Raw genomic sequence first — 17,181 nt, forward strand, 5'->3', positions numbered from 1 at the left:
GGAAGGAAAGAGGCCTCACCAGAGCCCGACCATGCTGGTACCCTAACCTCAGACTTGCAGCCTTACAACTGCGAGCAAATAAATCACTGTTGTTTAAGCTGCCCAGTCTGCGCTGTTCTGTTACGGCAGCCCGAGCCGACTCATACGGATAATCCACATGTAAACTCACTTCCTCATGTCCCATAGCCCCACTGCCCGACTTTGTGGGCGGCGTATCGTGTGGAGCAAGCTGATGGTCCCACGGGCACTCACACTGCTGTAGGTGATGCATTTCCAGGTGCAGTGGATTGGATTATTCAGCCTCTGCATCCCGTGTTTTTCTCCTCTAAAGCAGAGGAGGCACAGTGTCCCCCGGGCTCCGGATGCCACGTTTCCGATGGATGAGACGTTGCTCGTTCACGTAGAGCCTGCTAGGGAGTCGAGTCAGAAACGATTCCATTTAAGAAGCGTTGCTAAACTTCGAGATATGCGGAAGGAGTCATGGGTAAATGCCCCGAAGTCCTATCGTTTCAATGTAAGAGCATTAGACTGCTGCCGAACTAGTCACAACAGTCTGTTGGATTTTATCAAGATGAACAATTCTTACTCTATTCAATGTTTACTTAAATAGAAATTGGATGATATAAAATGAGCCATGGACTAGAATGAAAGGCTCTTACTTTTTGCCCTAACCGTCACAGATAAGTCAGAACACAACGTTTGCAGGAAAGGTTTGGACTTACACTGAAACGCTTGCACACACATGAAACAGCTAACGAAGTACACAACAGGCTACATCTGACAACTTCACGCAGCCCCAGAGGCGGTGGTTCTCACTGGCCCCACGTTCCAGATGAGGAAGCTGAGACGTAGAAAGCTTCCATAATTTGTCCAAAGTCTTAATATGCGATTCTTCCTCTCTAAAAGATATTTTTTTCTTTAAAAAAAATTTTTTTTCAGTTGTGCACAGTGTATGAATGCCTAAGAGTCAACAAAAACGGTCAACCAATGACACACAACTTACAACAGCCATTACTTAAGAGTAGGGACTTATTTAAGCGAGAAAAACATTTCCATGTATGGTATGCTCCAAGCCAGACATAACTTTCTGGACATCTGGCATGTTTAGGGCTCTTCCTTGTGGTTTGAGGACAATATGCTTAATGCTTTTTGAAACAATATTGCACAACTAGAGAAAAATCAAAACAGGTAGACGATCTGAGATAAAAATTATTTAATTTTAATCTTATTGAAAATTATCCCTTCCCATTAACCTTAAGTATAACAGTGTCATGTGTGGCACCTAGTAGGAGCTTAATAAATATTCCTTGAATGAATATCGAATAAGCAACTTTTCCATCAAAATGGTAGTGTTCTTTCCTTTCAAATTGTTCTTAATGCTTTAAGAAGAGCTTTTATACCGCTATTTTTCTGATACTACTTCAAAGCGCCATTTCACACCCACCTGCCCTCCGGTTCCAGAGCAGGCAAATCTGAGGCAACCTGGGATCTCAGAGCTGACGTTCACAGCACAGCGCCATTCTGAGGGAAATAAATGTTTCAAATCCCCAATATCTAGCAGTCCCAAAGCCATCGCCTTTGATTTTGATGAAATGATTTTATTTTTAAAACCTTACAATTTTATGCCGCAGCATTTGCTAAAATATAGCGTTAACTGTGGATGGATGAATAAGTCAATGGCAATCCTTATATACTGAGGCCTTTAGAGGCATTTCACATTTCCTGAGGCACTGGGTCCACACCCAAGTCTTTGTGCCCGAGACCTTACATTTCTGATTTATCGGAGGGACACACACATTCAATAAACACAGAGTCAACTCTCTGTATGGCTTATTGTGTGCGGTGTGACTATTTCAAATAGGGATCAGTGTGCTCCACTAACTTATGCAGCTGCATTTAAAAATTGTAGAATTTCTGTTTGTCAGAGTGTGGAGTATCTTTCTGACCTCGATGGTGGAGCCCTGGAAAGGTCGCACTGTACACAGCAAGGATGGCGGGTGCCTAGTGGGTGGGCTCGCCCGCTGAGCCTGGATGAGGCTGGGGATGCTGCCTAGAGCATCTGTCCATCTCCAGCACAGGGTCAGATTGCCTTGAAAAATTATCTGATGGATGATAAAAGAGTCTTTTCCTGGGCAGTGAGAGGCAAAGTGAAGACTCGAACTAAGAATTTTGTGGTTGCTTCTACACTAGGAATTTAAAATTCCTTTATTACTGTCATTGAAGCACTTATTATTTATAAAGCATTATTTTTTAAGTTGCCATTATTATATGGCTCATTTAAAAAGGACACAGGTGAGAGGCAAATGGACATAACGTTTAAAGTCAGTTGTCTTATTACATTGAAGAAACTGCGAAGACTAATGAGATGCTTTCAACTATTGATTTGAAAGGACTTGACTGAAATTTTTGCTTTTCAAAATGAATCATTTTGAGATAAACTTAAAATTCTGAATTTCTGAGTTTTATTTTAATATCAAATATTTAAAATGCATTTTGATACAAGCAACATGCCCTACATCTAGGAATGTTTACCTGTAGTTTCTGAAATGTATGTATATGTACACACACACGCACTCACACACACATTTTTTTATAGGTGGAAATGTCCTCGGATTGATGTTTCTTGATTTTGTTTGGCTCAGGGAGGTGCCGAGGAGGTAATAAAAACCATGGAACAGTAGATTCCCAGAAAAACACATAAACACCCAATCTGCATGAACCTCGGGTCCTTTTTGCTTTCCTTCAGCCTGGCTACCCATCCGCCGAATTCACGGGGGGTCACACCAGGTCAAGCCCTCTGATACAGCTGTTGGGGAGCATCTATTTTGTAAACTAAGTTTCATGTCGAAACCTTCAGCGTCCGCTCACCTTTTGTCGATCTTTTTGTCCTTGTTCCCTTTGCTCCCTTCGTTAGGCATACATTTTTTTTTCCTGGGCTCACCGCATTGTTCTAGTCACTTTAACAACAATTGTCCTTGTACCAGGAAAAGCAAGGGGTTTTCATCAAAAGCCTTCATCAAGTCATTTTCAAACTGCAGACACGATTAGGAAAGAAAGGCCATTCTGAGTCTGCCCCTCCCTAATTAGATGGTGACATTTTTAGTTCTTGGCATTGCTATCTGTTGGAATGGAAACCCTATCATTGAGAGAGCCAGATGAAGTCCAAACTGAGGGGGGCCGGTTCCCAGAACGGAATGCAGCCGGCTCTGAGCCCTCCGCGGGACACGCACCATCTGGGCGCATGTGACATGTTTCTGCGGCTCCGATTGTAGAGTTAAGCAATTTATTCTTTAAAAACATTATTCTAGGATTCAGGATCATACAAAAAAAAAATGTCTATATTACAGATTTCCACCATGAATAATAAAATGTTAAAAAAAAGAGTATATCTCAGCCTTGGGGATAATTTTTAGATAATCCCCCCAAATTACTCAGGGCCCGTAGACATCACGGGCCATTATTTTCTGCCCGTCTGTGTTCCAATGATTCCCTCTTCTGCTGAATCCTGTGTCTCCTGCCATTAAGTGGGAAAAATATATATATATACCAATACGTCTCAACCATTTCCTCTTGCGTTGAATTCACTAAGTAAAGAAGATCAAAACGTCCTATTTCTGGCCATGTCTTCAGCGACTCCACAACAAAAGCTTTTCATGACATTCTGAAGTCGATTTGAGACGGGAGAGGCATAGAATCTCTCGTTTCTTCGAGGCCCGATGAATGACTTCCACTGGAATCTATGTGTGATTTATTTATGATCTCGAACACGTGAATCTAGGTGTATTTTCCTGAATCCCTTGCTGTTTGTTTACAGGGTTTGATTTGTTGGTACAAAAGATGAATAGATACAGGTTCATCTCTTCTTTTATCAAAGTTACCACAATATTTATTTAAATGTCTTTAATTTTATACTGAGAATTTTAAAAAGAATTTTTTATAGGTGCTTAGTACATGTGTAATTATTAGCTATTAAAGAAAAATATGAAGCTAGAAAATTATTTTCATGATTTTAAAATATACATTTATTGCACATTCATCACAGATTATCTCAAATCTTACACTTGTTTGCCATACATAGGAGAAAAAATATCCATTGTTGCTTTTATTTTATTTTATTTTATTTATTTAATTTTTTTAGGTGAGGCAACCCTTGGTTGACCTCACAGATTGCAAGGACCTTGTCAGTTTACAATCCCTTTTTTTTTTTTTTAATTTTTATTGTTTACACCTACAGCACCCGGTCCTCCTAGGTGGTTGGTCTTCCATCCGAGTACTAACCAGGCTCGACTCTGCTTAGCTTCCGAGATCAGACGGGATCAGGCTTGTTCAGGGTGACATGGCCGTAGACTATTGCTTTCATTTTAAATTTAGGATTTATGATTGAGCTAGTTTCTACTAACAGTGATCATCGATTTGTAGATATTCTATCTGTACTTTTGTGAAATAGTTTTTCAGAAGTAGAATAGGAAGGCCTACGGACACGTGATTCAGGATATTTCTGTTGCAGAGGGTCAACCAGATTGAGGCAGGCTGAGCATCAAACATTTTAAACCCCACGTGTAACAGCGGGGACATTTAAGATGACGAGGTCAGGACCTACGTACAGGTTCAGTAAAATCCTTCGTGTACGTTGGGTGAGTCCACAGGATGTAAAATACAGGTTTCCGAAGAAGTTCATTTGTTTATTAATAACTGTCAGATGTGATCGGAATGTAAGGACGACTGGGAAAAGAGCAATGCGCTTCTTCCTTGGATTTAAATGTGACTCATTTATCTTGAGTCTCAAATCCTTTTTAAAAAGAATTAGGTGGGGCACAAACAATAAATTAGGGACGGTTATTTGAACTCGATTCTAGAGCCCTGCAAGGGGGACTGAGCATCAGATGCAGAGGAGAGGAAAGCTGGAAGAAAGCACAGGCCACGTGTCGCCTCCGTCCTCTGCCCCAGGCTCTCTGCTGCCTGCGTGGTTGATTCAAAGGGTTATTGATTCGCCTTCTCTGCTCTAGCCCGCTGACCTGCTTTCGTTGACAGGTGCGTGTGGCTCGAAGCGTTCTGACAGTCAGAGTGTGCTCCCTCCTGGTCCCCATAGTTTGGAACAAATATTTTATAGTGAGTCCTTATCGGCAGCAACTGAACACAGGAGAGACCCACTAACACGCCCTGCTATGCACGCCACGCCATGAAATTAAAAAAAATAATAATAATAATAGACGCCAGCTTAAGGTCAAAAACCACTGGAATTATTTGTTTTAATAAATGTGCAATGTGTGTGTGGATGTATTTGTATTTGCATAAATGTTGGGGTTAATTTTGTGGCTTTTTTACTCTTAGTAATAAACATTAACTGACATTTAGTTCTTTAAAACATACCTCTGTGATATCTGGGATTTGCTTCAAATTAATCCAGGGCATAGGGATAACATGCAAGAGGAGCTGATTAATGTCGAAATGTGTGATGGAAACGTGAAGGTCCATTATACTTGTTTATTTTTTCTTTTGTGTGCATTTAACATTTTCTATAGTGAACTTTGGGGAAAATACACCTGTATAAGAAACCATGATATTTTTTATTTGAAGCTTCAGAGTACACGGTTTAACACGAACAATCGGCACAGCATCAAACCAGGAGTGGGCAGATTATGAATGTCACATTTTAAAAATTAATGATACACTCAGTGAAGTGTTGTTTTCCTGCTGGTTATGAGCTCTGAAATTCTGGGACTAGACTGGAAGCATAAAGAAGATTGTCCTTTAAAATTAGTGATGCTTCTCCGAGTTGGGAGTGTCCCTTGACAGTTAATAAGATGGGATATTTTCGACCAGCATTTCCCAAGCCGCGTCCGTGGGGAGGCTAAGCGGATAGGAAAAAGGTCATGTGGCTTCTGGGTTCAGAATAATTCAGGGCAGGAGATATTAAACAATAGCAACACAGTTCTGTACTAAAGGACCTGGCACCATGAATCCTTAAGTGATCATGACAATTTTTATTTTTATTTACTTTTATCTTCCAAGATCGTCCACGATACTACTTTGAATATAATTTGAGAAACACTGCTTTAGAATTTAAGGCAACTAAAGCTGATTTATATAAGAGTAGTGTCCTTTTAGGCCTTAGGTTCGATGATTGAAGATTAAATCTGAGCTAGATATTTTCCTAGGACCAGACACCACTTAGGGGTAGAACAAATCGGAAAATTCTATTTTTCTAGACTCTAGTTTATAGCTATCTCAGGTTTTACTGGAGTCTGAGTTTATGTTGTACCTTTCTGGGCCTCATTTTATCCTCACCCCTGTAAAGCACGACACCATCACGGCCAGCTCTGGAATGGCCAGGTGGGTGGGGAGGAAAGGTGACATAGTCACGCTGAGAGGGAACCAGCCATGCGTAGGTCCTCAGGTGGCACGGAGACTCCTAACATCTAGGGCTGAGGGGTGGGAGGCTCCTCTAGGCCCAGTCGAGGAGTCTGGATTTGTGTGTAGGGGTCATGAAGCATTGTTGAATTCCGGGCCGGAGGACAGTGTGACATGCTTGCCGAACGGAGAACAGTGGGGGGGAGGGGAGAGCAAAGATGTCATCGAATGACTCATCGGGGGACATGCTGGAGACTCGACTGAGCAGAGACACGAAGACAGAAAAGAGGACCAAGTTGGGGAATGTTTGGAGAAGGTCTGACATGTGGGCTCATAGGGTGGATATGAGGGCTGAGAAAGATGATCGTCGAGGATGACTCGGGTTCTGGGCTGAAGACATTTAGTGGATGGCGGTGCCATTAGTAGGAGGATGAACCGTATTATGTAATTTATTAATCAGAATTTGAACCGCTGTAATAATAGGCAAAGCCCTTTAAGAACTCTCTTCTTGGTGAGGGTGGGAGAGGGGTCTTGTTAACCCTTAAGCTCACCGAAAACAGCTTTCTGGAGCTGGCTTTGCAAATGCTTTCACAAGACACCGGGCTCAGCTTGGCTCACACGGTTTTCTGGTTTCCGTTTTGCCGTGGGCTTTATCTGACTTGCTCTGACTCCGCCTCAAAACTGACTGCACTACATCCTTATTGACTGATTTCAGGTCAGTCCAAAAAAAAAAAGGAAAGTGAACGGTTTAGGCATTTGAGAAAAAAAGGGGCTTCTCTTCTCAACCACCCCACTGCAAAACGCTCTGGATACAACAGTTGACATCTCACAATTATTAACTGTTATTATCCACTGTTTAATCTGGCTTAATTTATTTAAGCTAAATGGAAAAGCAAGAATAGCACATTCTGCTCTTTCGTCTGAATATGGCTTTTCGAAGAAGCGCTGTCTATTCTCCTTACTCTATGCTGGATTTCCACAGAACTTCCAAGTCGTCTAACTCGAATTCACCTTATAGGTGTCAACTATTTTTCACTTTGCCCATGGTCGCCCCTTCTTCATTCTTGTTTAGTGGGTGGAGACCATCAGTTTTGCAGGTTCGTCTCAGCTGTTTCTTTTTTAGAAGACATTCTTTTAAGCTCTCCCTATAAGTTTTATTATTTCCAACCTTCGAGTCATTTTCTTTGCTCTCTTTGATCTCTCTCCAAATATTCCTCCATTAAGGACAGTGCGTAAAGTTTCTTCTAAAATCAAAAGTGAGGAAAGCGAACTTTTATATCTCTTCAAGAACGTAAAAGCGGTCAAAGACTGTAATTGGTTTTGGGGGAGAAACTTTATGTGGTCATGTTTCTAATTAGAACATGGATATGAATCCTCTTCTTTTTAACTTTTTTTTCACCCTTTTGTATTGTAGAGAGTAATATTCTTAAACTTTTACTTGTAACTTTTTAATCAGGAAGCATTTTCTCCTAATAGAATAGCGATGTTATTTGATGAAGACCAACTATTTTATATAAGTGACATGAAAAAAATATATATTTGACTTTTCTTCTATTTGTTCCAATTGATTTTATCTCAAGTAGGAATGCTGAATGGCCTATGTAAAAGCAACTGGAGACTAATTTAAAAAATAAATGGAGATATTTGTACACCCATGCTCATAATGGCATTATTCACAATAGCCAAAAGGTGGAAGTGACCCAAATGGCCATCGACTGATGACGGGATAAGCAGAATGTGGCATATACATGCAAGAGAATGTTATTCAGTCTTCAAAAGAAAGAAAATTGTGACACATGCTGTAACATGGATGAACCTTGAGGACAGTATGCTGAGGGAAATAAACCAATCACAAAAAGACGAAAACCGTATGATTCTATTTGTTTGTGGTACCTAGGGTAGTCAAATTTATACATCTGTACAATAGAATGGTAGGTACCGGGGCTGGGGGACCGGAAAATGGGGAGTTGTTATTTAATGAGCATAGAGTCTCGGTTTTATAAAACAAAAATGTTCTAGAGATTGGTTGCACAATAGTGTAAATATACTTAACACTACTGAATTATACTCTTAAAAGTGGCTAAGATAGTAACTTTCATATTGTACATAATTTACCTCAATTAAAAAAATTATTGCATCTTTTCCCTTTAAATGACTGGATGGGAAAATTGATTTTGTTCATGCATCGAGATCTTAGAGGAATCAACTTTGAATAGTTTCATATATTTAACTTTGTATTTTGCAAACAGCTTCAAAAGTCATCATCGGAATGATTTCATCCTAGTTTTTTTGAAAAGAATGTAGTTGATGGTATTGAATTTGGACTTTTTAAAAATTATAGCCGTGTGTTAGAAAAAAGTCAGCCCTTTTCGAAAATGAAAAACAAGTAAATTGTAGGCTCAAAAGTTATAATAGCACTTGAGGTAAAATAGGATGGTAATTTTACCAGTCTTTATTTTTTTGAACACGATGGTCGCCTGAATGATATATGACTAGGATGTAAGCTACAAGAAGGCAGGGATCGGTTTGATCGGTTTCGTTAATATCTAGGAGAGTAGCTGGCACGGGGTGTAACTCAGTGAATGTTTGTGTAATGAGCGCATGCGGAAGGGAGGTATCGCCAGCCGGGTGTGTGGTCCGTGCTAGAGCAGATTCCTCAGGCTGTCGCACGGTGCTCCTAGACACAGGGAGCCTTCCCGTGTCTGTTTACCACATATCGCTTCCCACCGAGCTTTTAGTTGTTAAATAGTTTTTAATCTCAGAGTAAATAATGTAAGCAGATCATATAGATGAAAACAGTAGAAAATTTAAGGGTGGAGAGATTTGTCCATTGTCTCAAAATAAATGAGTAACAGAGCTGTCTTTTCTTCGGGACACTAAGTCACACGTAAATATTCAGTGAGCACCTGTTATGTGCAAGCCCTGTACTGGGCTTTGCGAATCTAGCTGTGAATGAGAGAAACACAGTCCTCGCACTGAAGGAATTTGTATTCTGGTGTGTCTTGGAGGGAAGAGAAGATATAACTACTTTCTGAGCTTAATAATATCCATCCTCGACCACACCGACTCATCTGAGCCCCAGTGTTTGAGTTTTATTTTTTCCCCAATCACAATGTTTTGGTGGGATTATCTTAAAGGAAGAAAGTAGGGTCCATTGGCGTCTTGAGGTGGCCTGGGGTGATCTACCTCTTACAGATAAGTTGTTACATGGTAGATCCCGACAATAATATGATACCCAGCCAGACTGTAATGGAGTCTGTTAATTCCATAGATAAAATGTTTCTTTCGGTCTCCTAGAACAGTATTTCTTAAGCTGTTGTGGGCACGTGGACCCCTTGGGCATCCTGTAAAACAGATTCCGAGTCAGTAGTATGGATCAGGGCCTGAGACTCTGCATTTCTAATGAGCTCTCAGGCACTGCTGAATCAGCTCATCCAAGGCTGCAATGTGAATGCCCAGGCTGTAGGTTCCCAGCCTGCGCATCATAACCTGGGTGGATTTTTATAAATACTGATGCTCTGTTCTTAGAGAATCGCTTTCATTGGTCTGGGCTTGGACCCAGCTTCCCTAGTTTACAAAGTCGTCCACGTGAGTTTAATGTCCTTCCAACGCTAAAGATGACTGGCATGAGCAAGTATGACTGGCACTTGTCTGTCACCTCGTGTGATGGATCCGCTGATGCGATTGGGTGCACACCGGTGCCTTTTAGGAGGGCAAGGAATGTTGGAGAAATTACCCAGCACAGGGACGGGTGTTCAGAGATATGGGTGCTGGACAAGTGAATAAGTGATCGATCACTTTCAGACGCCATCAGTTATGGTGAGTGACTTCATCCTAATGCCCCCGTCTAGTGCTCCAGCCCCCGGGTTAACAGCGGGAGAAAGGGGCCTTATATTCTGAGATAAAATTGGGAAAGGTTTTAGAAAGAAGGTAGGGGGAAAATCAGTTGATATGTATGATAGATAATGATAGATAGGATAAAATAGGGAGAAAAAGATATACATTGCAGAATGGAGGGGCATGAATCAATGGTAGCCTCTGAGGGACTGAAGTAGGAGGGTCACAGATAGACACTACGAACATAGTTTCGACAAACGCTCAGCAAGATAAACAAGCATTTATGTTTTTGGTACCATGTTTAAATAAAAAATAAAAAAAGAAATCAAGGCTTTAAAAACTGCTTCTGGTCAAAGATGCTTTTCTCTTGCTAAGGACTGCTTTTTCAGATACTGCCCATTTGCTTCCCAGCTCAGGACAGACTCTCGGGGAAGCATGACGTCACCATGTGTGTATACGTAGGAGGAGAACATGCATTTTCCCACCTGCACAGAAAGCGCTTTCTGGCTTTTTATGAGGTCTTATTTTTACTGCATTCTAAGATGCCCACCGGACGAGGTTTTCCTGTGGTTTTATCTTCTTGATCATGTTCCTGATATAAAGAAATATTTTCCACAGAGGGCCTTCTTCTTCAGGAAGTGTAGGGTCAGCAAGGTAATCTGCTGCCCATGGAGCTTTGGGGGTGACCACGTGAAATGGCCTCCAAAGATCGGCTATGCTAAGAGCTTCGCAAGGCCGTGCAGTGTCCCTTTCGTAAAACGCCTGCTGTTCACTAGCGCCGGGGGTCAAATCATAAGGCCAACCAAGTGCTAAAGACAAAATTCAACTGAGTAAATTTGGAGATCTAGTTGGCTTTATGAAATGGTTCATGAATCAGGGAGCATCTCATCTGCTAAGCAGAGAGAGACTCCGAGGGGTCATCCAAGACCAGAGGAGGGCGGGGCAAGGGCGTCATCGGCGAGGAGGGAAACATGGAATTTCACTGAGGGAAAGTATGAGTTCAGGTGAGGACGGCTTCTCATTGGCTGAGCCGCTGCATTTCCATTGGCTGGGCTTGTTGCTGGGCCCGAAGAAAATCTTCCTTCCTCCTGCTGGAATAGCAAAGTACTCGCATTCCCGTTTGGGAGTGCAAGGGGCTGCTCTTCCTTTTGGGGTCCCATGGAATTAACTGTTGCTGTGATCGGTGTCATCTTTCCATTCCTGGCATTTGAGGACAGTGCCAGAATGGGAGAGCTTCCTCTGCGGGTCTTCCCGACTCCAGTCTTAGTGAAGGGTTTCTTTCTAATTTTCACACAGGGGAGCCAGCTAATGGGAAAGCACTAAGTGAAAAGGGAATTAAGCAGCCGGGCGGCTTGTGGAGACGCGCGTGCCTCGCTGCACGGCCCTTCGGAAGACTCTGCGGGGTCCTTGCTTCTGACTCTGGACCGTTTGGTGTCTCTGGAGTTTAGTTCTAGCAACTGCAGTCGCTGGGGATGCAGAGGGACAGGGCGGGGCCCGGCGTGACCGCTGAAGCCTGACTGCTTCGAGGACAGAAGGGACAGGAGAAGACCAGGACTTTTCTGTCCTTACGAGACGAAGCACTCCACACGGAGGCGTGGCTGTCCCGAGGGCGCGCGGAAGGGGCCACTGGCCGTGAGAGGAGAGGAAGGGCAGGTGACAGTGACGGGGTGGAGAGCAGCCGCGTCCTGCGGTGCAACCGCCTGGAATCCCGGCGCCCGCGTCCCTGCTGCGGGATCTTGGGCAAGTTACTTAATTCCTCTGTACCTCGGTTTCCTTGGAGAAATGACGTTGCTGAGAACCCCCCTTTTATACGGCTGTTTTATGGACTAAACGGGGTGTCTCATGGGAAGTAGCATATCCGGGCTTGTCACGCACGGCCGGCAGCATCCTCATGAGAATGCTTTGCCTCAGGAGCTTACGGCAAGTCGGTGAAGTGGGGGGCAGGGACAGGAGAAAAGCTGCTTGCTCTCCTGCCTGGAATTTTCGAGGTGTGGTTGGTCTCCGCAGGGCACCATCAGGTGACGGAAGGTCCCCGCTGAGAAGAGTCAGCCAACCACAAGTGGCTGTGGTCCGCGGCTGGTCTGCAGGCGGGCAGGAACCAGGAGAGATGTTCGCCAAGTAGAAGCTGGGGAAAATCTGGGGTTTGGGGCCGCAGGGACGGGTGGCACGCGATGTTCAGAGCATGCAGCCGCAGGGTGTGTAGCCACCATTCTGAAATCTTCCCGTGCACGTCTTCACGTCCAATGTCATGACCACCAAAGTGCTCTGTCTTTGAGAGAGACAGGACAGCGCGTACACTGCAGTGTTCATGCAGTGATTCATTCAGCGGGTATCGGGCGTCGCCGTGAACCAGGTGTCCTGTGGCGGGACTGCAGGTGTCAGCGGCGAGCAGGCTGTCCGGTTCCCCTGCTCCTTGGCCTGTGGTCTTGGGGAGACCGCAGATAACCATGCAAATAATTATCTAGTTATAACCGTGAGACATGCTAGAAATGGAGAAGGGGTGGGAGTCGTAAGAGAGAGTCGCAGTGAATTTGTCCTGTGGAAGTTCAGGAATGTGTCCCCAAAAAGAGGCAAGCGCTTGTTCAGACTGGTGAGAGGCAGGTGGGGAAGGGGACGTTCCAGGCGGGGAAAGAGCTGTGTGAGGGCCCCGGGGTCGGGAGCAGTGGCGTGGTGGCCGTCCCATAACGTCCTTCCTGTTCGCCGAGTCCAGTGTCATCCCCTCGATCCACTCTGGGATTGTTTTCTCGTGCTGTCTCCCACCAGAATATTCCGTCGTCACATATTCACTGGGCCTGACTGGTTCCTTCTCGCTGTTCAAGTCGTGGTTCAGAACAAGCCCCCCGGGAGGCTCGTTCTGACTGCTCACCCCGCGTCCCCCACCTCCTCGCACCCAGCCATGCTCCGGGTTTTCTTCAGAGCAGTTACCGCCAACTGAAATGTGTTATTTATGTCTTCCTTTTCTGGTTTACCATCTGCTCCTCCGAAAGAAAGGAAGGAAGGATGGACGGAAGGGGGGGAAGGAGAGAGGGAGGGAGGGAGGGAGGAAGGAAGGAAGAGAAATTGTCCAGTAGTATTTAAGGGGAAGTTTCCAGACAAGCATAGGCTAAACCTGTGGTCCTTGTTCCGGAAGGAAGGCAGGCCCTAAAAGTAGGTCCTTTGTCATGTCCAGTGATGTTCCCCACATTTAGGACAGTGCTTGTCACATCATAGGCTCTCCCTAGAGAACAGAGACAGAGGATTCTAGTCTGGTCAACGTTTCAGTAACATGGCTACATGAAAAACATCCGCATCCACGGGTCGACTGCATAGAATGAGTTTGCAACGCAAGTCCGGGCGTGGCTGACTTACTTCCACCGTTTTGCTGGGTTTAGGTCACTTGTTGTGGGACCTCGAGTCCCAGAGCAGCAGAGAGCATGGGCATGGACCGAAGGGAGGGTGGGGAGTGGGCGCCTCAGTCTGCCTGGAGTCTCGTGTCTTCCTTCGGGTACGTTCGTAACACCTCCGACATTTCATGGGTGCTCATTCTTCCGTGTGTGGCCATTACTGGGAGTCACGGTCACAAGAGCCACATTGCAGAGCGTGCGGTGTTGTCAGGAACGGGCCCTCCTCTCTCCAGACAGCCGCTCCTCTCTCCCTGAGATCGGCCCCTCCGCTGGCCAGGGGCGGCGCGTGGCTCGCCGGTGGCAGCTCGGCACAGGGGCAAAGAGGTCCTGGGTCAGGCCCGGGTCACGCGCCCGTCTGCGAACCACTCGCCACGCGTAGCGTGGTGCCGGGCTCCCGCGCTGGTGATGCGGGGCCCCTTCCAGGAGAGCCCAGGTGCTGTTACCTTGAGACAGGAAGTGCGCGCCGGGACGGAAACGGCAGGTGTCCATCAACCAGCGTGGAAGGGGCCAGAGGAGCGCGCTGGCTCCGTGGACAGTCCCATGCTGTGTGGGATCAGCCTGCACATGGCAGGTGGCCCTGGAGAGCCATGCACGCGTGCACACATGCTCACACGCACACCCCCCCAAAGAAAGCCCTCGCATATTTCCAGAAACCCGTAAAGTTGGACATCTGATGAGCACTCTGCGGCTTCTATTTTTTTTTTTCTTCTAGTGACTTCCGTTTTCATTAAGCGCCTTGAAAGGAAGCAAAGCCAGTCTCAGCGGTGCATTTTGGGGGAGAGCAAAGCCAGGAAGGACTGTACGGGGTGTCTGCTCTCCAGATGGACACTGGTGGCCGAGGGGAGGAAAGGTTTGAGCTTGCACTCACGTTGCCCGCTCTCGAGTGTAAATATTACACTTCCCAGCTAAAGCACGGAACTCAGTGTGCTTCAAAAAGTACCTGCTTAGATGGACTTATCTGTCGTAAAATTAATTTCGATAGATGGTCAATAAAAGGGAAACATCCTATAGAACTATAGGATGAAAGATAGCCAGGGATAGACCTTTTGGGAAAGAAATATTAACAGTGAGCTTTCTTTAGATATTTGTTTCTTATGTGACTATAGATGCTCATAAATTCTAATGTTCTTGTCTCCTCGCAATCTTTTTTTTTTGACAGCTCTGTGCCCTCGTCCTCCACGCATTCGGGTGTCTCTGTGACACTTAGCAAGCCTGGTTCCCGTGGGCTGCTCGGAGACTGGCTCCGTGCTTTCATGCTCCAATTCTGTGTGTACAGTTAGTACTTTGAGAAAATAAAGTATCCTTATAGGAATATTCTAAGTAATTAAACTCTTGGTTTGGTAGTTTTATTTCTTCAAATATTTGTTTCCTATATGATCTACATTTACTAACCCAGCAAGGAACTTCTGCTCAAAAGAATAGGTCCAGTTTTGGAAAATGCAGACGAGCATCTCTCTGTTTTCATATGCCTTTCACTCCTTTGAAGCCGGGATCCTGCTTACAACGAATCCTAACAATCTCTCTCCCTCCCTCCCTCCTCTCTCCCCTCCCTCCCTCTCCCCCTTCCCTGCCCGATAATACCCTGGTGCTTTTGTGTAGTTTAAGGCTATGTCCACTTCGTTAGGGAAATCTATGACCATTAATTATTTTACAGTCTAAATTCCACTAAAAGCGAATAAGCAAATCGACGCCATTCTCACCTATACTAAGAAGAGTCTTTACTAGTCCCAGGAAGACACAGGAAATTAATATCATTGTTTATTTTAATAACGAGACATTTCACATCGGGATTTTGTCTGTTTTCTCCCTTGTCTGGTTCTGTGCATTCAGTGGGGGCTATTTTGTCGAAATGGTTGTTGAATGAATACATGAATTTCAAATAAACAGAAAAGGACAAAGAATAAAACAGGCTCTTCAGTCCAGCAGAGACGGAGGCATATCCTTTGCCATGTTTTTTTCTTTTTTTCATAAACAATAGTGTTAGAACAAAAATCCCGATATTTATTTTCTATGATATTTTCTATGACACCTCTATAACCTATTTATGAATCTGTAAATCACAGAAGCTATTTGGTGGATTTAAAAGTGTATATAAATGATAACATACACGTTAAGATTCTCCTTTAGGTTTCTTTTAAATCATTTCTCCAAGCCCTGTTTTTCTACAGCAACTGCATCAAAATATTTCTACTTCCCAAACCTCAAGGTCAAGGGATGGTGAGCCTGGGGGTACAAATGTAATCAGGGCTCAGAAGTGGCTGTCCTTGGGCTCAAACTAAACTAGGTTATGAAATTAGCCTGGAGGGGAGAGAGGATGATGTCAGATCTCAGTGATAGCATTGCCCTGGCTTCTCCTTGCCATAGAGCAGGCTGCTTTTCCCCATCAGTTATTGAGATGTATGCTTCTTATTTCATTAAGTTTCTGTCATTCCTGGTTTGGCTTTTATCACAAGTTGTTTTCTGGCTGCTTTGATTGTCAAGGACATTTTATGGCAGAGGGATTCCTTGGGTCAGCAGACATTACACGCTCTCAGCCCTTTTCCAAACCTTGGGGACCAAATGTGTTTCAGAATTTCTCAGATTTCAGACAGACGACATTGTGGATATTCTGAGTGTTCTGTACACCCCAAGTGCAGCGTGGGGTGGTACTGCTTCGACACTCCTGCAGCAAATGTTGGAGTTTTCATTCCGGGGGTGATAAACAAGGACCAAACCGTCTCCTGTCAGTTAGGGCCAGGTTTTACCTGCAGGTGAATCCTGAAGATGTTTTCTCGGTTTTCAGATATTTTTCATTTTTGAATCTCCGATAGATTGTAAACGTGTTGTTGTTGTTGTTATTTTGTTGTTGTTATAAATTTATACAGTTTCTGGCCAATTGATGGCATCATTTTGTTTTCCTGCACTGACTCAGATCCCTCCCTCCCACCTCCTTCCTTCCTTCCTTCCCTCTCTCCTTCCTTTTCTCATTTCCTTCTTTCTTTTCTTTCCTGCCTTCCTCCCTTCCTTTCTCTCTCTGGTCATTTCATTTGGATTTGGAGAGAGGCAGCCCTATGTGGTCGTTAGGGACTCGGGTTTCAAGTCAAACAGATCTGAGGCCACATCGTTTTGCTGCTCATTGCCCGAGTGGCCATTGTTCATGTAACTCCCAGGGCTTGTTTCCTGAGAGATCGCCTCTACCTGCTCAGGTGTCGTGGAGACACTACAAGGTGAGGGGTGTGGGAACGCATAGCACGGCTCCCAGCGTGTCGCTAGCACTCGATGATTGGCGGTTGCCATGATCACGGCTGCTGCTGTCGTGCCATGCGACATCACACGACATCTACCATTGTCTAAGCCACGAATGACTCACATCTGTTTGGTCTTTGCTTCCACACAAGTTATTTGGCACTACCTGTCTGAAAACGTCATCCGTCGTGGTTCTCTTCATTAGCCTCAGCTTTAAATGTCACCTAAGGGTGCATTGCATGCAGCCACGCCTCATATGAGGAGCGTGACTGCTGCCCCCTGCCAGTTTAGATAAGTACTTAGGTAGAAAGATAGGCATTAATGATAGATAGGTGAGAGAGATATGAATGGATAGATAAATGGATGGATGGATGGATGGATGGAT

The 17,181-nt window shown here is 44.5% G+C and overlaps 1 protein-coding gene and 1 pseudogene across 1 annotated transcript in view; one reads left to right on the top strand and one right to left on the bottom strand.

Moving 5' to 3' along the window:
* Nucleotides 1-17,181, top strand: part of DSCAM (DS cell adhesion molecule) — a 540,559-nt gene that overhangs the window by 70,492 nt on the left and 452,886 nt on the right. The gene's annotated exons all lie outside the window — the stretch shown is intronic.
* Nucleotides 4,226-4,348, bottom strand: LOC112483818 (annotated as a pseudogene).

This window comes from Pteropus alecto, unplaced genomic scaffold (genome assembly GCF_000325575.1).
Source record: "Pteropus alecto unplaced genomic scaffold, ASM32557v1 scaffold97, whole genome shotgun sequence".
Taxonomy (NCBI): domain Eukaryota; kingdom Metazoa; phylum Chordata; class Mammalia; order Chiroptera; family Pteropodidae; genus Pteropus; species Pteropus alecto.